Source organism: Eretmochelys imbricata, chromosome 4, assembly GCF_965152235.1.
Source record: "Eretmochelys imbricata isolate rEreImb1 chromosome 4, rEreImb1.hap1, whole genome shotgun sequence".
Classification (NCBI taxonomy): domain Eukaryota; kingdom Metazoa; phylum Chordata; order Testudines; family Cheloniidae; genus Eretmochelys; species Eretmochelys imbricata.
Window position 1 is genome coordinate 136,458,253 of NC_135575.1, and position 26,049 is coordinate 136,484,301.

The window sequence follows — 26,049 nt, forward strand, 5'->3', positions numbered from 1 at the left end:
CCCACTGAGGGTTACCAAAAGAAACTACACCATTTGCTCAAGAAACTCCCTGAAAAAGCACAAGAACAAATCTGCGCAGACACACCCCTAGAACCCTGAGCAGGGGTATTCTATCTGCTACCCAAGATCCATAAACCTGGAAATCCTGGGCGCCCCATCATCTTAGGCATTGGCACCCTGACAGCAGGATTGTCTGGCTGTGTAGACTCCCTCCTCAGGCCCTACGCTACCAGCACTCCCAGCTATCTTCGAGACACCACTGACTTCCTGAGGAAACCAAAATCCATCGGTGATCTTCCTGAAAACACTATCATGGCCACTATGGATGTAGAAGCCCTCTACACCAACATTCCACACAAAGATGGACTACAAGCCGTCAGGAACAGTATTATTCCCAATAATGCCACAGCAAAGCAGGTGGCTGAACTTGGTGACTTTGTCCTCACCCATAACTATTTCACATTTGGGGACAATGTATACCTTCAAATCAGCGGCACTGCTATGGGTACCCGCATGGCCCCACAGTATGCCAACATTTTTATGGCTGACTTAGAATAACACTTCCTCAGCTCTCGTCCCCTAATGCTCCTACTCAACTTGTGCTACATTGACATCTTCATCATCTGGACCCATGGAAAAGAAGCCCTTGAGGAATTCCACCATGATTTCAACAATTTCCATCCCACCATCAACCTCAGCCTGGACCAGTCCACACAAGAGATCCACTTCCTGGACACTACGGTGCTAATAAGCGATGGTCACATAAACACCACCCTATACTGGAAACCTACTGACCGCTATTCCTACCTACATGCCTTCAGCTTTCATCCAGACTACACCACACAATCCATTGTCTACAGCCAAGCTCTACGATACAACCGCATTTGCTCTAACCCCTCAGACAGAGACAAACACCTACAAGATCTCTATCAAGCATTCTTACAACTACAATACCCACCTGCTGAAGTGAAGAAATAGATTGACAGAGCCAAAAGAGTACCCAGAAGTCACCTACTACAGGACAGGCCCAACAAAGAAAATAACAGAACGCCACTAGCCATCACCTTCAGCCCCCAACTAAATGCTCTCCAACGCATCATCAAGGATCTACAACCTATCCTGAATGAAGGCCCATCACTCTCACAGATCTTGGGAGACAGGCCAGTCCTTGCCTACAGACAGCCCCCCAACCTGAAGCAAATACTCACCAGCAACCACACACCACACAACAAAAACACTAACCCAGGAACCTATTCTTGCAACAAAGCCCGTTGTCAACTGTGTCCACATATCTATTCAGGGGACACATCATAGGGCCTAATCACATCAGCCACACTATCAGAGGCTTGTTCACCTGCACATCTACCAACGTGATATATGCCATCATGTGCCAGCAATGACCCTCTGCCATGTACATTGGTCAAACTGGACAGTCTCTACGTAAAAGAATAAATAGACACAAATGAGACGTCCAGAATTATAACATTCAAAAACCAGTCGGAGAACACTTCAATGTCTCGTCACTCTATTACAGACCTAAAAGTGGCAATACTTCAACAAAAAAACTTCAAAAACAGACTCCAAGGAGAGACTGCTGAATTGCAATTAATTTGCAAACTGGATACAATTAAGTTAGGCTTGGATAGAGACTGGGAGTGGATGGGTCATTACACAAAGTAAAACTATTTCTCCATGTTTATCCCCCACCCCACCGTTCCTCAGACATTCTTGTCAACTGCTGGAAATGGCCCACCTTGATTATCGCTACAAAAGGTCTCCCCCCCTGCCCCTGGCTCTCCTGCTCGTAATAGCTCACCTTAAGTGATCACTCTGGTTACAGTGTGTATGGTAACACCCATTGTTTCACGTTCTCTATGTACATAAATCTCCCCAATGTATTTTCCACTGAATGCATCCGATGAAGTGAGCTGTAGCTCACGAAAGCTTATGCTCAAATAAATTTGTTAGTCTCTAAGGTCCCACAAGTAATCCTTTTCTTTTTGCGAATACAGACTAACACGGCTGCTACTCTAATGCTTCACAGTGATTAGCTTCGAGAGGTCAGCATTTCACAAACCTGGTACATTCAGTAGCTATCTTCTACCAGGGGTTGTGTCTGGCACAGTTTGATAATTCAGGGTCTCTTGTTCCTATTGTCAAATGAGCTTCTTAGCTGTTGACCAGTTTGAAACTACTCAGAATATCATGTTACTAGCCCCTTCTGGGTCAGAGTTAATCTGCAAAGTGTATACAATATCATCTTTCTGTGGTTGCAGATGGACTGAAACAATAACTCTGAGGGGGTGTTGACCAGCAGTAAAGGATTTATTTTTGCAGAAACATAATATGCTAAGTAACTCTTACAAGAGAAGAAGTTAGGGGGGAAAAAAATCTCTGATCAACTTAAAAATGGGAAAGTAAATAGAGGGGATAATGTTACTTGAGATGGTTAAATCAAGTGACTAAACAGCCTCCAGACTTTCCTTGGGTTTTTGGATACAATGTGGAATGATGAAAGGGAACCCAGCCCTGTGGAAGGAGGCCTTACAGTAAAATTGCCAAAGAAGGGTGACTTTACCAACTGCAATAACTGGAGAGGAATCACATTACTTAGAGCCTGGAAGAATCGTATCCAACATAATCCTGAGCATATCAAGGAAGAATTAGATCGCCAGTTTAGATAGGAACTATTATATTTGGACCCAGTAAAGAAGGAGACAAAGGGAGCAGATAGATACACAGCTGTATGCTGTTGTGTTCTCTGGCAACAAACTAACACACTATAGAGGGGTGAGGGGCAGAAAAGGGTCCCTGAAAATTTAAAGGGACAGGACATCACAGGAACAAAAAGGTTTTAGACAACCGAGATCACATGCAGACCATTCTGTGTTATATAACAATGTCTGAGAACAAAAGTGTGGAGTAGCAAGCAACTCAAGATTTTTTTTTGGTAGATTTCCAGAAGGTTTTTGGCAATCTACTCAGAGACAGTCCTTAGAAATCTAGGGTGTATTATGGAATACCAGCAAAAATGATGATGGCAACATCGGCCAATGGTTTGCAGAGATAACTAACGTAAAGCAAGGGGGTATTATGCTCTCAATGTTGTTTCCACTGGCCATTGACTAAGTCATGGGCAAGGTAAACTAAGACGACAATTGATAACTGGGATTACCTTGTTTTTGCTGACATTTTCCTGCTAAATTCAACACATGGAAGAAAGACCCAGCAAAAACAAGACGACAACAAAAATATATGGCTAGCCGATCAGAGCGCCAAAAGCAGCATCCGAGTGGATGGAGAAACACTTGTAAGTCATTTTCACCTGTCTAGGGAGAAAGTTATGCAATGATGGCGACACAAAGCTAGGTGTTGCTTTTGATAGTCATTACTTAGCAAGAGTTAATGGGCCACTATCTTGAATGACCCCTTCCAATATGCATTAACTGCATGTACCAAACCATCTGTTCTACCTTGCATTTTGAGTGATGCTGTGGAGTATCCTTTCCAGACCCGAAGAAAAGCTCTGTGTGACTCAACACTTGTCTCTTACCAATAGAAGTCATTCCAATAAAAGAAGCCTCACCAACCTTGTCTCTCTCAATGCAAACAAACAACTTCCATAAACTTGAAAGATTTGTAAAAACAGAATGATTGGCACTGATGCAAAAACATGACTTTTTAACACTGGTGTTATGTTTGTCCCATTTTATGGAGGAGAGTCATGGATATCTGTAACAGAAGTTGAGGAGATCAACTTATTCCAAAGTGAATGCCTGTGGAAGATCTTCAGAGTCCACTGGAAAAAATGTTTCTTGCAACATCAGAAATTCTATGTCTAGCAAGCCAACATAAAACACCCAGTGTGGCAAAAACAAACCAACCCAACCCAAAACAATGGACCTATTTAGGACATACTTTGAAGGATGCCACTGACACAACTTCCTCATCAAAGTAATTAAATGGACACCACCTGGTAAGAGAAGAGAGGGCAACCAAGAGAAATGTTACACAGAACAGTGAAAGAAGCCATATCCATCAACATGACAGACACCTGAACAAGCCAGCACAAGACCAAAATAAGTGGTGAAAGCTGGTGGATGGCCTATACACCTGAAGGATGTTGGAGGACATATACAAATATGCTTAGCCAGCCCAGCTAGATGCTAGGCAACAAAATATACCTAATAAAACATTGACATATGACCTGAAGGTTTGAGGCTCCCTCTTGCTTTAAATCAATCTGGAGGAGCAGAGTACCAAAGAGTGGGGAAGGCATGGATGAGAGCAGGTAGTCTCTACACATCAGACCTATGATAAGGAGAGGCAAGAAGGTTCCCTTTGCAGCTAACACCACTCATGATTGTCTGCAGGTCTGCAGCCTCTTATTTACTCTCAACTGCTGGGAGAACGTCAAATCCATGGATTTTAAACTATCCTCTAATGAAACCTCCTAAGGTTTCAGAGTAGCAGCTGTGTTAGTCTGTATTTGCAAAAAGAAAATGAGTACTTGTGGCACCTTAGAGACTACAAAGGTTGAAGATATTTGAACTGAACTTCTGCCACCTTCCACACTAAGCTCCTAAAATATTTCACAAAGTTTCAAGAAATGAGCCTCACAGCACTTCCAGGATGTAGATAAACATTGTCCCCATTTGGAAAATGAATATTCTGAGACACTGAGAAGTTGGATGACTTGCCAAAGGTAAAATATTTAGTCAGTGGCAGGGGAGGGAGTAAAACCCCAGGGGGCTCATCTTCAGTGCTGTAACCTTAACTTGCCATCTGGAAGAGCAAAAGTCATATTCTTTATGCATCACCCTATTTGTCTGTGAATTGTAAATATTTGTCAAATATGCTTGGCTTTCCATCAGGATAAGTCTTATTTAGCAGAGAGAAGAGGATAGGATTAATGTTGATACCAGCATTCAATGAATTGGGGCTTCACCATCTGAAGTTAGCAAGAAAACAAAACCTTCATGTCATTTAGTTTTAATTTATTTCTTTTAAAAACTCTAGCATAATAAAAAGGAGATTTTGATGGAGAAGAACAAGAGGTGGAGAACAGAAATATAAACAAGGGACTTGTAAGCACTAATAATGTCATGAAGGTGCCAGATTTCCTGGTGAAGTATTTCACTTATAGATATATTCCAAATTCTGATTAGCAGCTACTACAGGCCTCACAGTGGCAAAAAAACAGTGGGACAACACTATTAAGTCACTGTCCCTGCCTTTATTAGCATAGTTTCAATGAAGCTGGATGGTCTTCTGCAACGTTTGTAATAATCCACAAGCAATAATGAATTAAGGTAGGCTACACTGTTAAGTGGGCTTGGTCGTACTGCCGTTACACACCCATCTGTGTGCACTGCACAGCCATTATGCAGTATAAATGTTGGCCATTTTTATTCTAGAGACAAAACAGGTTAGATCTGGGGCCAGTTTATGATCCTCTTCTCACAATGCCAATAGTTACTCACATAGGAACATCTTACTTAAGTGGCCCTTTTCTAGCAGCAGGACATTTCCATCAGACTACTCTGAATGCAGACTTATCACATTTGCAATATATCCCGCCATTAGCACTCTGTTCAATTACTTATCCATCTCTTCTTATGGATGATATTTAGTACTGCAAGCTGCTCCAATATCATATGAATAAGCCACTAAAATGCAATTTGTTCATAGGGTTTTCAGCCTCAGGAGTTATTGGAGTTCATCTCAAATGTTCAAAATAGTGAACAAACTCAGAAGTAAAATTTTATAATTGGCCAGGAGTTCAAAAACATCAAAGAAGTGGAAGCAGATACATCTAAAACTTGGTGATCAAAAGCAGCCTATGCCTCCAAAATGTAGTTTTGGATGACGGATGAATCTTCCATGCATAGCAAATGTGGCTGAAGTTATAAACCAGAACAGGATTTGAAGTTCTAGAAACCCTAGAGGAATCTGAATTACAAAAAAGTGTTTAATTTAGTTTTACAATGCTGTTAAACTTTTAATTACGTACCAAATGTACTTTACAGGAATCAAACCATAACAAAGGAGGAGGAATGAAGATGGCCATTTCAATTTGGAGGGTGGGGGGATCCTTGCTATCGTTCAGAAATGAATTAATGGATGAAATTTCAAGAGAAATGGAGATAATTAACTTTCTTTATATCTTACACGATTAGTGTGAGTCAAGAGAAATAGCTCATTCAGTGAAAATCATAAAAGCTTTAATAAGATTTTCATATTTGGGATTGTTCTGATGCTTTTTATTTTAGACACAGCTGAGGGATCTTTATTGGGTTTCTGTGCACTTTGATCCTCAACGTGAAGCAAGAAAAATAAAAGTCCATAAAATAAAAGATTTGCTCACCAGGTAATAAAATGTGTCAGAGCTCATGAGTTAGTCCCATGTGCTTGCAAATTACACTAAGAGGACCTAAATCAGTTAATTGATGAGTAATTATTACTTTTCTTTTAAATAGTGTCTGCAAAAAATCAACAAAAGAGACTGAGAATGTGATGGATGGGGTTTGCTGGTGGTGTTGCCTCATGGTTAAGGGCTGTGTTTGCCATGACTCTAATCTTTTCTCTGGGCCGCTGTCCACCCTGTGGTGTTCTGTCTTTTGATGGAGGTTGACCCAACTCTCCGGTCTGGTCTCTAGTCAGTCTGATCCCTCTCCACGGTGACAGGATTCCAGGGAAGATTGGGTTTCCATCTATTGACCCCTGCAAGCATCCAATCCCAGCCAGGGGTTTCCAAAGTGCTTTGCCCTTTCCTTCCCTCAGGGAGAGTCTAGAAGTGAAGCTTTTCATGCCCTCCTTAATGACAAGGGTTGATGGAGGAACCCAGGCTCAGGCTCAAGGCCTTGTAAGAGGTACCAGTGTCCAGCAGGCAGGAGCACCTTAAGGCTGCCTCTCCGGGCCACTTCCTACCAGCCACTCTCTTGCCAAAGTCCTACACAATGTGTCTCACAACAGTAAAAGAAAACATAACTGACGCTTTGGCCCCTCTAGGCTCTTGGCAGGCAGCTCTTGCCCCCCTGGCCGAAGGTTTCTGCAGTGCCTTTTCCCAGGACCTCTCAGGCTGGGTCTCTCCCTGCCATCAGCTCCCTTCTGAGCTTTCTAGATCCCTTCTGAGCTCTGCCACCATCTGAGACATGGTTTTCAGGTGCAGCTGAGCTGAGTAACCTAGTCCCAGAGCTGCTCCTTCACCCCTTGAGTTCAAGTGTAGGATTTCTACACAGAAAACGTCACTCAAATCAAGTCTAATAACTTATTCCTTAAAACTTACTTCCATTGTGTACATTTGCCACTTTACTGAGGAGCCTATGAGGAAATAGGACTATAGCTCTCAGTGTACTAAGGCTTGCTCTGTGCTACAGAGCTAGGCTGATACAAGGCAGCTTACATTGACCTAACTCTGGAAGTGTCTGTGATGGGTTCCCCGCAGGGTGCCCCCTGGAACTGGGGTACCACGGATCCCTCTGACACACCAGCCTGGGCTCCCTCTCACACTGTGCTGCTGTGACAAGCTGCAGACCTGCTCCTGGTCTGCACTTCCACCAGCATTCACATTGCAGCTGGGTGTGTCCCTACCTGTTATATGCAGGTGACCAGCCACTACATGAACCAACAAGAGAGAGACTACAGCCAAAATAACCACCAGCTTCCCAGCCTAGGACCCCAGAGCTATACCGTCCTGCCCTGGTCAAAACCCCGACTAGTATGAATTTATTATCCAGTTTGCCTCCCCCTCAATGTAGAAAGGAAATGCAACAGTTTTTGCCCCTTGAGCTAAGATTTCCAAGCACTTTATCTAAACCAGTGAGTTTGAATGAAGGAAAAACAATATAGATTAAGTGATAGCAAACAAATCAAAGCAGATTACCTAGTAAATAAACAAAAATGTAAACTAAACCTAAGATACTAGAAAACTAGGATATGAATTAGCAAATTCTCACCTTGGCTTATGATACAAGCAGGCTTTCAGATTCTCAATGCCCAAGCTACACTTGCTTTGCAGCTTGGGATCCCCAGGTTTTCATACAGAGGCTAGAAATCCCTTTAGCCTGGGTCCAGCATTTCCCCCAGCTCAGTCTTTTTGCTCCTTAGGTGTTTCCAGGAGTTTTCTTGCGTGGGGAGGAAAGAACCACAGATGTCTCTCCCTGACTTATTAGCTTTAGCATATGGTGGGAACTCTGTTTTAAGCTTGGTTCCCAGACCAATCTGTGGAAAAATACAGATATTACAAAATGGAGTCCAGAGCCATGTGGCCTGGTCACATGCCCTTGCAGAGTTATAGCAGCCATTAATTACACGCTGTCTGGAGCATTAATCAGTTGCAGTTAGTTACCTTCCTGAGAAGGCTTATCAGAAGGGGGATAAGCCTCTCCTAGGGCCTATAGTTTTTCCTAATAGCATTTTGCCTAGTGGGTGTCACCCAGATGTAAGTACATTTTAAATACAGATACATAGTCAATATTCACAATGACATACAAAAATGATATACAAATAGGATAATCATATTCAGCCATTCATATTTTTTCCAATAACACCTCATATGACCCATCTTGTACAAAATTAATCATAACTATGCCATAATTATATCACATCACTATGAAGAATGCACTGTGCAGTGTTAGAGAATCTACACTTACCTTTGGCTCCCGCCAACGTCCCTGCCTTGCTACACCAACTTAACTCCACCTCTGTGAGTGATACAGCGTCACAGTCGACGTAAGCAACGCTGTGTCTACACTGATACTACATCAGCCTAACTACATCGACTGCCACTGGCTTTCAGGGACTGTCCTACAGGGTCCCACACTGACAGAACGAGTGACAAAAGCACTCCTGGGGAGGACACCCACTGCTGACCCAAGGAGCAAAGGGTAGACGTGCACAAGCGTTATAATTACTGTGGTGCTGACACAAATTACGTTGACTTAGTTTTGTAGCATAGACATGTCCTAAGGCAAACTGGGAGCTGTAGTCGTGTAGTCTACAGAGGAATTGAGAGATTGTAATTTCCCAGCACATTGAGGAGTATCATCCACCCTTCTGTGGGAAGTACCTGGGTGGACTGGGCAGGAAAGAGTTCTGGGACTCTGCAGAGAAAAAGCCCATTCTCTTTCCTCACAGTGTGTGATGGAAGCTTGAGGTGGCAGCTTTCCAAAAGGGTATCTGCCGCTGATCCTATCTTGTGTCTTGGTTTAGTCCTTTGCAGTTAGTTACCTTTTGTAAGTTTTAAGTATATCAAATGGATATTGGTCTCTCTCAACCAGCAGCTCCTCCAGGGCCCTGTAAGAACAACAGCTGCCAAAACCAAGGCTGTTAAATCAGTGGCCTTGGTGGGTGCGGAGGGGATACAGGTGACCCACTCCACAATAGGCTGAAATGCTACTGTAATGTTTATTGTGCATATTCCTCCGCTGCATAGCATGCGGCATGAGCTGCTTTGTGGTGCCTAAGATCTTTGTTATTAGCACAGGAGCTTCCTGAGGTCTAAGGACATTTTACTCTTCCTTGTGGTCTTGTCTGGAAGAAAGCTCAGACTGTGAGCTATTTGGATGCAGGGACCATCTTTGTCCTGTGTTTATATAGCACCTAGCACAGTGAGGTCCTGGTCCATGATGAGGGTGTTTCAGTAATACAAATAATTATCCAAATCCTCCAAGTTGAAATGGTCCAGTTCCAGGATTCTGGCTCCGGCCCACGTCTATGGAGGTATTGGTCACACATCATAGTGTCTGAACACCTCTGTTCATTTCATAATAGCTGTGGGGGGAGTTATCATACATGAAGAACCTTAACACCAGGAGGGAGAGGAGGAAGATGTTAAGATTCTCTGTTCCTAGGTACAGACGATTTTGCCATAGCATAATGGTCTTTCCAGAAGTTGCCAGGTCCAAGGTAAGCGAATATGACTGCAGCAGCTACAAAGGAAGGGTGTAATGGAGAAGAACCCAGCATGAAGGGCCCATGAAAGCCTTAATAAGGTTATTTAGACTAGTTGAGATTGCACTCCAGACATTTCACTGGTAAGGAGCTGGTGTGGGGCACCGGTTGTAATAACTGGGCCTGCAAATTTACCCTAATTCTAAACTCAATTGTGAGCTCCCACTCACTTCTCACCAAGTGTCACGATAATAAATGTTCATGGGAGAAGGTGAAAAAGGGAGACAGACTGGATTAGTTCAAACAAAGAGGCCTACTGATTTAATTCAAGGAATGTGTTAAGGTCATGTCAGGGAAGCAAAAACGTGTAGAACCCAAGAATCAATGAACCCAAAATTTGGGTGTCAGAAATTCAGCCTAATTGGTGAACAAAATAGTGAGGGAGATGCTATTCCACCCATCACTCCCTTCTGGGTTCTTAAAGAAACTGTGGTGGGGTGGTGGAGGGGAAGAAGAGAGGGAAATTAGCTAAAGCAGCAGCTGTCTGCTAGCAACCCATGGAGCAAGCTTTACCATTGTGGCTTCTACCACTCGCTGTCTCCTGAGACCCCACTGTCTTTTATCTACCATTACTGTTGGGCCTTTGAGATGTCTTGACCAGACCTGGCCAGAGAGGGGGCCTCAGATGATATTGCCACCTCTACTAGCTCTGGTTAAATCCCAGCCACCTCCGGGGATGAGAGACTTTGGCACCTCATCCCACCACACCATGTTTTGTCGCCCCCCCCCCCCAGCTTTTTTTTTAAACCTATACCTCTTCTTTTGCCTTCTGTCTAATAGGAGTCTGGCTTAGTCAGCCAAGACAGTGTATTTTGTGACACTGCTATAACTCTGACCAGAAAAGAAGTTAAAAAAACAAACAATGCCCTAACTGCCCTGATGTTGGTTCAAGTTGTCAGGTTTTGGAATGGCAAATAAGACCGTGTGCCAGGCCTGTCTTTCTCCAGAAGTGAGATTGCAAATAAGAGGCAACACCAAGAACAGACGCTGCATTGTCTATCTGTTGTTCTTTTCTCTCGCCTTTTATGTTCATCTTGTGGTGTCATTTAGGAAACAGGATCAGACTTCAACAAACAGCAACAGCAGCAGCTCCATCTCATTTCTGCCAAATTATTCTCTTCCCCGACTACCCAATAAAAGAAAGATTGCCATCTTTAATACCATTTATCAGACTGTCAGATAGGTTCCCTTAAACGCTCCCCAGCTAGAGAGAAAGGAAACAAGAAATGTTATTAAAATAAAAGCCTTACTTTTCAAGTGCTTTGACTCTTTCCTTATCTGTATCTTTATTAAAAATCTTTTAGTAATGTACTTGCCATTGTACTAAACGGGCTATGATCTCTGTATACGAGACCCTGAACCTTGTTCAAAGCTGGACAGTAACACGGTCACGTTAGCACCTTCAACGCTTTGAGCCCACATCTTCCATCTAAATTAACAGAACAGATCTTTTGCTAAGAACAGGCTTCCTCTCATCTCAGCAGTTCCAAGTCAAGCTCAGGCTGTTGTGGCAACCGGATCACATGACTTCAGTTTCCTGGGAGCAGTTGCCTCTCCATCTGGGTCCTTCCAATTAACTCCAGTGTGGCCTAATGGAGACTGCTACTCCCCAGGCACTCCAAGCAAAGGGATAAGGATAAAACAAAAACATGAAGGTGTGGCAGATGCATCAAAGTGGAGGGGGGTGACAGATCTTTTTCATGCTTTGTTCCTATGGCATTTGCAGCAGAAAAAGATTCGCAGCAGAAACAGTACTACCGCTGTAGGGTACCAGCCTCTGGAAGGTTGACAGGAATAGCTCTTCCTTCAGGTGCCTCACTTTTAGGGTCTCCATTCCTGCCACTCATTCCCCTGAAAACCCTCTTCCCACAGACCTCAGTTTTCCAAATCAATATATTGGTGTTAAAGTAGCCCCTATATTCCAGACCCAAGATCAGAGGCCCATTGTGTAGGCTACTGAAGACAATCCCTGCTCTACTCCCGGGGGAATTCTGTGCCACTGCATATGTGCAGAATTCATGTCCCCCGCAGATTTCTTTGCTTTCCTGTAGAAAAATGACTGACAGGGAAACGGGAACACACCACTACCTAGCTATACATCGTTTCCGGCACCCTGAGCAGCCGGCCAAGAAGTAAGTCACTGCAGGGCTGTCCTTTCCTGCCTCCAGCCCAGCCAGTGACTCCTACCCGTAGCCGGGATCAGCTGCTACTCCTGGCTGGGCTGGAGGCAGGAAAGGACAGGACTTCCTCTTCCCCTGCAAGGAGTGGCTGGGGCTGTATCAGACCCACTCCCAGAAACCTCCCCCAGCTGCAGGAAGCTTAGCATCCTCCCCTGTTTCCTGCCCCCATTGCTCCTCAGCTGCGGGGGGAGGGATCACTGTATGGGGAGCTGCTCCTCTATCTGCTCAAGCCCAGTGCATCCAGACCTCCCATACCCAGACACCCCTGCCAAGCCTCACCCCATACAGCCAGAACCCCCCTAGCCCTCCATACCCAAACCCTACTGCATTGAACCCCAACCCCTGCATCTGGAGCCCCTACATGCAGACCCCCTGCCTCCAGACCCCCACCCCTGCACCCACTGAGCTCCCTGCACTCAAACCCCCATCCTGATGAGCCTCACCCCCCGCACCACCCTGAACCGCCACACCACTGACCCCCAACTAGCTGCACCTAGGCCTACCAATCCCCACTCCCCCAGTACTCAGACCCTCCCTTCTGAGACCCCCACTGAGCCCCAACCACTTTCACCTGGAAACCCCTGTAGAGTCCCATTGACCCTGAACCTGGAACCCTCCCCCATAAACCTCTGTGCATCCAGATACCCCACACCTAGGACCCCCCCCCCACTGAGCTGCCTGCACCCAGATTGTGCCACACACACACAATCCTCTCACTCCACACCTGGATCCCCCCACAGTGAGTCCCTCCACACTGCCTGGTTGAGCCTGCCTGCCCCACACCTGGTACGCAAGGCACAGAGGGGCAGGCCCAGGCTTTGTGCTGTGTCAGGGTCGGGTGCAGCCTCACCACGGAGTCTGTCTCCCGGGGAGCTTGCAAGGAGGTCTCCTACCTTCGTGCAGCCAATGGCCTGTGCTCCCTGCTGGAGCCTCTGCACTTATTCATTGACACAATTTTAAAACGTTATATGCAGAATGCCCTCAGGAATACTGTTCCAAAGACATTTCATTCTAGGTAGACATGACACAGTAGGTACTATTATTTCCAGTTTATATATGGGGAAATGAAGGCATGGAGGGGAGCTGATTGGTTCAGGGCCATGTAGGAAGTTTGTGGCAAAGCCAGGACTTGAACTCAACTGTCTAGAATCCCATACCAAAGATGCAACCGCAGGACCAGCCTCCCTTTCCATTTATAGCTCTCTAGAACAACCACCTTACCACAGACATATTGTTGATCAAAAGCACACAATGGAATCTGGGTCTGCTAGAGGTTCCTAACATTAAAGCCCACAGGTAAAACAGGCTGTGATAGGGTGGTCTTTCTACAAAGCTGTAAATGGAAAGGTGAACACCTGTTCACCAAAACACGTGGCAAGTGTCAGGATCTCAAGTGCACTTGGCATTCAAAGTAGACAATCATTTAGCTTTAATTACGGAGGTCAGCCTGGGAGAGCAAAGCAGACTCAGGAAAAAAAAATTAAAAAGCTACTCTTGAACTTATTGTTTTTAAGCTGCTAGGGAAATGTTAATGCATCTGGATAACAGGCAGTCATGCTCCTGTAAATATGGCAAATTATTCTCATGCTAAGGGCAAGTATGACTTTTAAAGAGAGAAATTGCAACTTGGCATGCAGAACAAATGACACAACTTCAGCAAAAAGCAATTAGTTGGTCAATTTATCAGTAAGTAAATTCCTCCCACAAAGGACAGTTTATGGTCAAATTACATGAACCGTAAATTCAATTACCTTTCAAAGTATCATGGTCTATTACAAACACTTTCCCAGAAGTTAAGGAAAACATCCAGCAATGCTGCATTTAGATAAAAATAGTGCTCTAATATTTTACCATGCTGCTAATTCATTTTTAATGAAGACATAAGAGCATAACAAACAGCTTCCCGATGCTAATGCAAATGAACAAACTAGGGTTCTCATCTTGCAAGCTGCTAAATGCAAGTGGACTTCTGAGCAGGTGAAGTCAATGGGACAAGGCAGGAGCATAGAACTTGAAGGATACAGGCCAGTGTTCAGAATTCTCACACACCAAGACATGGCCTTTGATTCTGTGAACTTTGGAGCGTAAACAAAGATCTTAGCTTCCTTCTAAAAACAGAGTGGGTTTCCTTAATTTGAGTATTTCTGGACAGATTTGAAACAAGTGAGGATCTGGCCTCTTTCCTAGCAGAAGTTACTTTGAAAATGGAAACTGATCTACTATTTGGATTTACAATCATTACAGCTAGAGCTGGAATATTGTCATGGTTTACTCTTCATGTTCATGAGTTATTCAGAAGAGTCCCTCTATAATCACCCAACAGTGGCCTTTCCAGTACCTGCTGGCACGCACACAAGAATGGTGTTTCTCCAAGTGTTTTTTAAAAACTTACTGACTTGGTTCCACCTGGAAATAACATGAGATAAGCTGAAGCTGCAACACAGATCAAGATTGCAGACATCCCAAAATTAGTGCGTGTTTGGATATAGGTTTTGGTAAGGGACACTAGAAAGACTCGGACAATTCACAAAATTGAGATAGGGACCCAGATTTGGTATGGAAAGACCTCATTTAAAGACCACTGATTAAGACTGTCAAACCAAGAACCTTTGTGCTTTCTCCCTTGCTCCTCCTCACACCTGAGAGAAGATCCCTCCACTGAGTTACAAGACTCACTCATTATCTTTCATTAAAAATCTCCTTTGCCACGAGGTTTACAAAAAATTACTGGAGAAGGGCCAGTCTGTTGGTGTAATGAGATCACTGCCAATCGTGCTATCTAATGTTTTGTTTCCTTGTACTCCGTCTGTCTGTATCCAGTTGTCTCCTCTTATACTCAAATAGTAAGCTCTTTGGGTCAGGGGCAATTATTTTGTGTTTGTACAATGCCTACCGCAATGGGGTCTTAATCTTTGATGGGGGCTTTTAGGGGCTATCATAATAAATAACAGGTTTCAGAGTAACAGCCGTGTTAGTCTGTATTCGCAAAAAGAAAAGGAGTACTTGTGGCACCTTAGAGACTAACCAATTTATTTGAGCATAAGCTTTCATGAGCTACAGCTCACTTCATCGGATGCTGTAGCTCATGAAAGCTTATGCTCAAATAAATTGGTTAGTTGCTAAGGTGCCACAAATACTCCTTTTCTTTTTGCATAATAAATAAGAATCAAAAAGTTTGGGCATGTTGGAAGTCATCTGTACCCAGCTGAGAATACTGAGTTTTCAGTTAGCCTTAGAAACAAGCAAAGGTCCAGGAAAGCCTTTTTTTTCCCTGATCTATTTAGCCTATCGCTCCTGATGCCTATGCAGCATTGACTGAGGCTACTTTTGAGCCAAGAGAGGCTCTGTGCAAGATCTGTGCGCAACTGAAGCTGCTAGCTAAGTTAAGCACATCCTGGAAAGGCCTGCCAGGAAACATTACAGGGACAATATCTTGCAATGGATGTATCAAGATGTTGCCAGGGCGTCCAGTGTGTGCCCATGTAACCCACTCACTCTGCAGTGTCTCTCCCCTTTGTGCCCAGTCCACAAAGGATTTGAGCCTGTTACAGCTCTCAACTCGAGTGCTTGGCTTTTGAGGGAATGCTAGAGAGATACTCATGCTTCCTAGCAGGAGTGTCATGAGCTCAATTCCATTGGAGAGCCACTGAGTGAGGTGTAAAGCTGGGCCAGTAACAATCCCCTCAAAGAGCCTGACTCTCAATTGATGGCTGTAACAGGCCCATATCCTCTATGGATGGGACACTTACCATGCAGTGTCTGGGGTTACCGCTGGAAAACCCGCTAAAGAAATTAGGTGGGTGGCAGAACATGACCCATTAGCTCACAGGCTCTCTTTGTGAAAGCAAGCTAGTGACACATGCCTGGATTTAACCTACTTAGAACCACATTATTCTATCTTCTCTCTGGTGCAAGAGTCCAGGAGCCTCCATTTAATTCTATTTCTGGCTCTGTAAGCCCTGTTCTGGAGGGTCTATTTAAAGATGCAGGCACCCTGTCTTTAGACTTGTCTGACGAGAGCCTAGCATTCTGCTTGGATCATGTATTAGAATAGTAGAAACAATAGGCCATGTCCAAATCTTAGCCATCTCAAGGTATTTAAATTCCAGGGGGACAGATCCTCAGCTGGTGCAAGTGGGTGCAACTCCATTGAAAGCGGCAAGAATCTGGCCCCAGTTGTAGGTCTTCCTGCTTATCATTGAAGCAATATGGAAGCTGACATTACACTGTAATGTAAGTGTGCAAGGAGTAGGACAATCCAGGATGTGATTTTTAACTTAGACATTGGCAATAACCACTGATTTTAATCAGTTACAGTGCTGTACATGTGCATCATTCACTTATTTATGGAATGGTTTATTGCTTTGCCTGTTCTACTGTAAATGCAAATGCATACAAATGCTAATCAAGATATGCGATCTGGTTCCCCAGCTCACTGACCCAGGTTGCTTCGGAACCTATATCAAGATCAGCATTCAGAATCACTAATAGGATCAGATTGCATCTTCCCTGCCTCAGCATGGAGACAGCTGGGCTGTAGAGAGCGAATGCAAACTGAAGGCAGAAGGGCCAGTAGCTTGAACATTGGTTCTATTGCACAACTGCTTTGGGTGACTCCTATTCCATATCTGTCTCTCCCAGTCTCTTTTGGATGAGGCCAAAGCCTGAGTCAGAGGAAAGAGAAGAAAAGCTGCAAGGGGCCTCAGAGAAAGGAATCATTTGCTTTCTTTGTTCAAGTTCTCTTCTCAGGACAACCTGAGACACAATGTCATTGGTAATAAAGCCAAATGAGTACTACTGTTGATACTTAGGTGTAGTCCAGCACCAGTTACCTGAAGATCTCAGATCACACAGCAAACATTAAGCACCACAACAGCCAGTCCCTGCCCACAGGAGCTTGCGCCAATCGTGTGTCTCACATATCTTCCCCTCTCCCGTATACGGCTCCTCCTTGCTTTGCAGGAGCCTCTCTGTTCCCCACAGGTATCTTCACTCCATTACCAAGAGAATGACTGCAGACTTTGTCTTTCCCCCTGCAGTCCCTCAGACTTCAGTTCAAACACCCCTGAGGGTTTACTGTCACTGCCTCAGACTGCACTACCTCCTGCTTCAGGACAGCCTGCCTCTGGCCCCAGACTTCACAGCCCCCCAGGCTTCCTCCTGGCTTAGGATCCTCTGGTTCTGGCTCAGGCCTCCTGGGCTTCTCTCAGTCTTTAGGCCCAGATGTGTAGCTGGGAATTTCCTCTTATTTCTCTTCAGGCAGCTCTGTGCTCCTCCCTTAAATGAGCAGTCAGCTCCTCCCCAGCTGGGCTAGATTGATCACAAGTCATGTGTAACCCCCTCTCAGGTGCCTATCCTTCCCACCTTCTTGCAAACAGAGGCTAATGACATTCCAGAGCATGGTTTTGCATCCCAGCCTCTCCTAGCTAATAGCCATTGATGGACCTATCCTCCATGAACTTATCCTGTTTTGTTTGTTTTTTTTTAAAAACCCTGTTATAGTCTTGGCCTTTACAATATACTCTGGCAAACAGTTCCACAGGTTGACTGTATAAATACCTCCTTTTGTTTGTTTTAACCTGCTGTCTACTAATTTCATTTGGTGACCCCCTAGTTTTTGTATTATGGGAAGGAATAAACATTTCCTTATTTACCTTCTCCACACCAGGCATGGTTTTATAGACCTCTATCATATCCCCTCTCAATCATCTCTTTTCCAAAGAGAAAAGTCCCAGTCTTATTAATTTCTTCTCATATGAAAGCTGTTCCATACCCCTAATCATTTTTGTTGCCCTTTTCTGTATCTTTTCCAACCCCAATATGTCTTTTTCAGATGGGGTGACCACATCTGCACGCAGTATTCAAGATGTGGGTGTACCATGGATTTATAGAGGCAATATGATATTTTCTGTCTTATTATCTATCTTTTTCCTAATGATTCTTAACATTGTTTGCTTTTTTGACTGCCGCTGCACATTGAGCAAATGTTTTCAGAGAACTATCCACAATGACTTCAAGAACTCATTCTTGAGTGGTAACAGCTCATTTAGACCCCATCATTTTATATGTATAGTAGGGATTATGCTTTCCAATGTGCATTACTTTGCATTTATCAACCTTGAATTTCATCTGCCATTTTGTTGTTCAGTTACCATGAGAGCCTTTTGTAGCTCTTTACAGTCTGCTTTGGATTTAAATATCTTGAGAAGTTTTGTATCAACATTTTGCCACCTCACTGTTTACCCCTTTTATCAGATCATTTATGAATACGTTGAATAGGACTGGTCCCAATACAGACCCCTGGGGGACACCAATATTTACCTCTGTACATTCTGAGAGCTGAGCATTTATTCCTACCCTTTGTTTACTGTCTTTTAACCATTTACCAATCCATGAGAGGATCTGCCCTCTTATCCCATGACAGCTTACTTTGCTTAAGAGCCTTTGGTGAGGGACCTTGTCAAAGGCTTTCTGAAAATCTAAGTACATGATATCCACTGGATCACCCTTTTTCACATGCTTGTTGAGCCCCTCAAAGAATTCTAGTAGATTAGTGAGGCATGATTTCCCTTTACAAAACCATGTTGACTCTTCCCCCAATAAATAGTGTTAATCTGTGTGTCTGACAATTCTGTTCTTTACTATAGTTTTAATCAATTTGCCCAGTACTGAAATTAATCTTACCGGCCTATAATTGCTGGGATCACCTCTGGAGCCTTTTTTAAAAATTGGCATCACATTAGCTATCCTCCAGTCATTGGTGCAGAAGTGGATTTTAAATGATGGTTACATATCACAATTACAAATTCTGAAATTTCACATTTGAGTTCCTTCAGAACTCTAGGGTGAATACCATCTAGTCCTGATGACGTCATTACTTTTTAGAGGTGGTTTTGGAACAAATGCATAAATTAAAGACACCTCAATCTGGAACAGTTCCTCAGATTTGTCACCTTAAAAAGAATGACTCCGGTTTGGGGATCTCCCTGACATCCTCAGCTGTGAAGACCAATGAAAAGAATTAATTTAGTTTCTCTACAATGGTCTTGTCTTCCCTGAGTTCTCCTTTAGCCTCTTGATCATCCAGTGGCCCCATTGGTTGTTTAGCAAGCTTCCTGCTTCTGAAGTACTTAGAAAAAAAACTTTCAATTACTTTGAGTCTTTGGCTACCTGTTCTTCAAATTCTTTTTTGACCTTCCTACTTTTTTTTTTTTATAGTTCATGTGCCAGAATTTATGCTCCTTTCTATTTTCCTCAATAGGATTTAACTGCCACATTTTAAAGAATGCCTTTTTGTCTCTAACGGCCTCCTACTTTGTTGTTCAGCCATGGTGGCACTTTTTTGGTTCTCTATGTTTTTTTAATTTGGGGGTATACATTTAAATTGAGCCTCTATCATGGTGTCTTTAAAAATGTCCATGCATCTTGCAGGGATTTCATTTTTGGCACTGTACCTTTAATTTCTATTTAACGAATTTTAATTTCGGGAAGGTGAACTAAACAAAAATGAAATGCGACTTTGGTGGGCTGCTGTGGTGTCACCCTCCCACAGATGTTAAATGTTATGGTCACTATTACGAAGCAGCTCAGCTATAGGCATCTCTGGGACCAGAATCTCAATTAAAAAAAAAGCCAGGGAACTGCCATTAGACAGAAATACGTTTCTGTTCCACAATTGAGAGGCTCAATTCCATTGCCAATCCATTAGGATAATGGTCAGTAATGATACTGATCTCTTTTGTAAGGCACTTGAAAAACTACAGATGAAAAGCATTACAAGAGCTAGGTGTAACTATTATACCTTCTTGACTTTCCTAATTGCAACCTTAGGGCCAAAAGGGATACTATGGTGAAATAAGGTACTGTCGCAGGGTCACTCACTGATCAGTGCATCCCCTGTGGCCAAGCCAGCACAGCAGTGTTTGTCACCTCCCTTCTCTCCCCCACTGGTCATCACTCTCCAGACTCATGGCAATCTACCCCTTCTCAGAAACTCTGGCTGGTTAGCTCATAATCTTGCCCCTTGCAGGGTAACCAAGAAAGTTCAAACAGAAAAAGCATCCAGTGAGCTTATGTTGAGCTCCAGGTTGGTGCTGAAGACTTAATAGCCGTTATCCCTTTGCACACAGGAGCTCTCACTTTTACTCCTGTGGGGTGGGAAGGGTGATAGGGGAACTTTGGCCTCCCCATTCCAGCTCAGAGTCCCTGGCAGCCAAGGACTGTTTCTTAAGATCCCTTGCTGCTTCCCTAGGCTGTTCCTACTGGTGCCCGCTTGCAGGGATCCTTCATAGAGCTGTACTCTCTGGCTCCCTCTCCCTGGAAGCCTGACTCCTCATACAGGTTTTTCCCAGTATGTTGCTGGGGAGTGTCGTCAGATGTTCGGCTGCGTGTGTGTTCCCTCCATATGCCATCCCAGCTCCACGTAGACAGCTGGCACGGCAGACCTCGAGCGAACCGTCCAATGGCCACAAAATCAGTTAAGGTGCGAAGGCACCAAGCCAAGTTTATTGTTAATGAAGCATGGTCCTATCTCCCCAGATCAATGTCTACAGTTATATTAGAACATGTATGCCCATGACAATGGACACAGCTGTCAGTGGCTGGACTTTCCACTGCCCCCTCGGCTGGCCAAAGACACTCCCTCAGACATACATCTTTATACACAGATACAAACAAGCTACATACTGCCCCGATGTATTAGGTTGCCACCCATTGCCTTGTACATTGGTTTGATCAAAACATGTCTATCCATTTTGCTGTCATCCTGACCTTATCTTCAGGATGGGTCAGTATGTCCTTGTTATCTTTGGGGGTTGTGTTTGGTATCGATGTGTTCTCATACCACCTTTCTGGATTGTATTTGCATATATATTCTTATGCCTAGCACTACTTAGGAATGTGTGCTTCTGCAGTATCAGCCCTGTTTTTGCTAGGTTCTGTGAGCAGGGCCTGCCTTTTGCTCACAACTTAACTTGTTAATATTAGCAAGTTTTGACCATTACTTTAGCCCAGGCCTCAGGCCTCACACCAGCTCTCTGAGACATGGGCTTATGTTTCAGGCCCTCTTCCTACATTCCTCTTACTACAGGGAGTGTCCATGGGGTAACTCGGACCCTCTGGCAACCACCCTTCCCTGCCTAAGCTGTAGCTTTTTATCCCAGTTGTTTCCAACCAGCCACTTACTCACAGTTGGAAAGGTAAATGCTTCATCTACTAAGCCATTCACAGCTACTACTGTTGTGGGTTCTGTACACCGCATCATAGGTATGTTGTAACTGCCAGAGGTATTTGTACCAATTAGCTTAAATAGAAATCTCTGGCCAAACTAATCTCTTATTCAGGCAAAACAAAACCACAATTTAAGTCAGTTGAGGGTTTTTTCCCCCCCTGTAGATTCTGCAGGATTTAATCCTCAACCACTGGATTCTGTTTTGCATTTGCTTTATATTTAAATTTCATTTAGGTTTTTTTATTTTTTTATTTTAACATGCCAAATAATCTCACTGTGAATGCATTACCAGTCTTTTAAATGCCTTCTGTTTATCCTTGAGGCTGTCACCTCCAACTTCGTTCTAAACTGCTTTGGATTAGTGTTCTTTTGTAAAATTAAATTTCAGTGAAATGAATCTAAATGTGATTCCTGCCTAATTAGTACTGAAATGCCATGTTCTTAAACAGTGTGCTACATTTTCTGGATAAAGTTTTTTCACCCTCCTCTAGCAATCCTTACAGTCACAACAGAACCGTCTGAGCCATGGACCTTCCAAGAATCTCAAATGATATGAACAAACTCCACACCAGCAATCCACATTAATTTCTGTCCACTTATTAGATCTGGATTATTTGAAGGAACACTGGTAAAAGCTTTCAATCCAGCTTGCTCAAAGAATGGATTGTTTTATTGTGGTGCGTGGAACTAGGAGACAGTGATGGATTTAGTTATTTTACGTTTAATCAGTCTTTACCTGTTTGTGGCAGAGGCCCATCAGTGGTTTGCTACACTCTCAGCAACTCATCAGGCCTGACATACCCACTATATCTAACACGGTTGTCATGCTAGATACCCAAAAAGTGGCATGTCATCTCACTGGAAAACTAGTAACTCACTGATTAGTATTCTTGTGTGTAGTAGTATTCTTGTGTGATATAGGTACAATGTGCATACAAAGTTATAAATATGTGCTAGAATTGTGTTCTTAAAATATGTTTGACAGGCAATGGATAATCAGAGTCTGGCTTGCACAAAAGACTGTGTATTTGCTTGTCTGACCAGCCTAGTCATCAGGCAGAGGCAATGAAGTTATATTTACATAGAACAAAGCCATCAGCTTAACAAATGAGGGAGATGTTACCCACGGTTCTCAGAACCCACAGCAGTGGTAACTTACCTGTTTCACTCCAGGCAGTCTCAGGAGTAAATCAATAGGAACACAGCAATTCCATCTGAAAAGATGGAGCATGCTTACTTGCATTAATCTAAAACTGCAGTTTATTGGATTTAAGCACACAAATGTTTATCTAAAATCTGGAATGGTATTGAGTTATTAACTGCAGGTTCTCAGTGGCCAGTTGCTTACCTGCCAGGGAGGAAAGGTGTCACGAAAAACCTCTCAAGAAAGCTTCAGAGGACTGTGCCAAAGTACACTATATTAGCTAGTCTTTTATAACTAATTTATACAAAACACAAGTCACAGTGGCCACTACTAAACCACCACGTTTCCTAACTTTCAATAAACTACTTAACGTTCCTAACCATCTTAATCATAACACTTCTATATCAAAGGCACCCAAATTCAGGGTTTTTGTCCATTATTCTCTCCCCTCCTCCCATTCTGATTAGCAGAAACTGCCAGATAGAGACAAGGTCAAAACTAAAAGCCTGCTTTCAAATTGGAACACCACATAGTACCGAGTTATTTTATTAATTCATGGTGGCTGAATGCACATAATATGGTTGCAATTAGCTTGATCATATTCTGGGGTACACACCCCTCAAATCCAGAGTAACAGATCGCTATGAAGACAGGGGTCTGAACTTCAAATGATACAATCAGTGGATTCAACTGCTTATATACAATATCACCATTATAAAACTGTATCAAGTATACTTCTCAAAGAATAGATTCCAAAGGTTTATTGATTATAAGAACAAAGGGGTGGGGGAGGAGAATTTTAGTCTTAGAAATGTATTTTTACTTTTGTTTGTTTGTAACCATTTCTATCCTTATTCCTTATACTTGGTATCACTTAAACCTATGACTGTTTAATAAACTCACTTTACTTTCACTATAAACCAGTTCAGTGCTGTGACTGAAATGAGTAAAAAGAAAAGGAGTACTTGTGGCACCTTAGACTAACAAATTTATTTGAGCATAAACTTTCGTGAGCTACAGCTCACTTCATTGGATGCATTCAGTGGAAAATACAGTGGGGAGATTTATATACATAGAGAACATGAAAGAATGGGTGTTACCATCACTCTCGTTACAGTGTGTATGGTAACACCTATTGTTTCATGTTCTCTATGTATATGAATCTCCCCACTGTATTTTCCACTGAATGCATCCGATGAAGTGAGCTGTAGCTCACAAAAGCTTATGCTCAAATAAATTTGTTAGTCTCTAAGCTGCCACAAGTACTCCTTTTCTTTTTGTGAATACAGACTAACACGGCTGCTACTCTGAAAACTGAAATGAGTGTTTGTCAAACCCCAGTTAAATTAGTGAATTGCAGTGTATTGTCTCTTTAAAGGAGCAACAAGATTAATAATGTTTGAGAGTTTTCCAGGAAAGGCCTGGACACTGCAGGGAGACATCCTTGGGAAATTGGGATTCACTGTTACCCTCAAAGCAAAATCTGGACTGGCAGAGCCTTGAAGAGTTTACTGGCAAAGCCGACAAGTGTGTCAGGAGTTCTCACACAGCTCAGCAATAACAAAACTCAGTAAATGCCCCTTAATTCTCCACCCACTGGCACACACCTTGCCACAAATCACAGCTATAATACATCAAAGACGGAACACCACAATTTGAACTCCCTCAGCCCATCCTTCTCCACATGCCCCTTTATTAAACTATCCTCTCCTGGCACTCTTACTTATGGATGTTTGTTGTATTAGCAGTGGGTAGTGTAGTAAAGTAAAAGTAAAAATACATTTCTAAGACTAAAACTATGTCTGGCAAGTTACAATCTTTGCCTAAGCAGATTTCTCACTCCTACCTTTGCCTGTTTGTAGGTGTCTGTCCCAGAGCTGTAGTCTCAAGCTATCTCACCTCGGCATTTCAGTAGCATTTCTCGATGTATCTTTTACCCAGCTTATTACTGGTGTACTTTCTCAATCACCCTGCACTGCCTCAGCTGCTGTCATTTATCCCAGCTGGGGTTAATTGGCTAGTCAGTCACAGCTGGAAAGGTAACTGGCTCATCTATTAACCCCTTCCTGGCTGCCACAACATGGGGTCTCTACACTCTATTTCAGGGCCCAGAACTTTGCACCAACCACACAAAATGACACTGATCCTAGATAATCTATCCTCCGTTTGAAATTTCACCCAGTGCATGCTAGGGCAGGACTTTGGGAATTTAATCAATGCTGTGTGACTTCACAGAGGTTTAAGGCCAGAAGGGACCACTACCTCCTCTAGTCTGACTTCCTATATAACAGAAGCCAAAGAATTTCACCCCATTGCTCCTGTATTGAGCCCAGTAACTTGCTAAAGCATGTTTTTCAGAAAGGAATCCCGTCTTGATTTCAAGACACCCAGGGATGGAGGATCCATCCACCATTTCCTTTGATACTTTGATAGTTTCAAGGGTTAGTGCCCCTCACTGTTAAAAATGTATGTCTTATTTCTGATTTGAATTTGTCTGATTTTAACTTGCAGCCATTTGTTCTGGTTATGACTTTTCCTGTTAGATTAAAGAATGCTTTCGCATCCCCCAAGCCCTCTCAGAGGCCCACAGAGGCCCGGGCCACTTCCAGCTTTTGAGGCCCCTAGCCATAATAAAAATAAAAAATGAAGACACATGAAAACAAAATAAGGCGCCAAAAAAAGAGAGTGAGACATAATCTGAATATTGACATATTGACAACATTGACAAAAAAAGAGAGTGAGGCATAATCTGAACAGATGCTTTTCTAGCCTTTCCCTGTGCACATGCACTAATTATTGAGGAAAAATCGTGCGCATAAAAGCAAGTTGCGAAATTTATCAGATGCCAAAAAATTAACAAGTGTCTAAATCTGAGGCCTCCTTTGAGCTTGAGGCCCAGGCCAAATGGGCCTCCTGGCCCCACTCTGATTGGCCCTGGCATCCACTATTTTCTTCCCATGAAGGACCTCTCGATCTTTTTGATAAACAAATTCAGCCACTTAAGTCTTCTGTAAGGCATTTTCTCCAGCTCTCAAATCATTGATGTGGCTCTTTTCTGTATCCTCTCTGTATGCATGTGAATAAGCATACTGGGGAAACCTTAGCAATAAAGCCCCAGATATATGTACTGACGTGACTCAGGTAGATTCAGCTCACTGTCAAATCTCAGTGTCTTGATTCCTCATTAACTTGGGACATAGCAAACACGAAACTTGTTATACACTCAGCCAATATTATAATGAAAACTACATTAGGTAATATTGTCTATTACAATCTCTTATCTTTGCCTTCATAAGCATCTGAGTATCTTTTCTCTGGCTGTCACCAGAACAAAATGTCACACATCATGGAAGTGCTATCTGCAGAGCTGATTTCAAATAATAATTACTGTTTTATTTCAACCCAACTGGCATTTTTTAAAAATACTACATTGGATGCTTTTGCTCATCTGCATTACTTTCTTGAGGTGGTCCTGGGTAATTATCCTAATGAATATCAGCCTTGATTCAGACTTCTGCATTCTCTCCTCAGCTGCTCTCCTT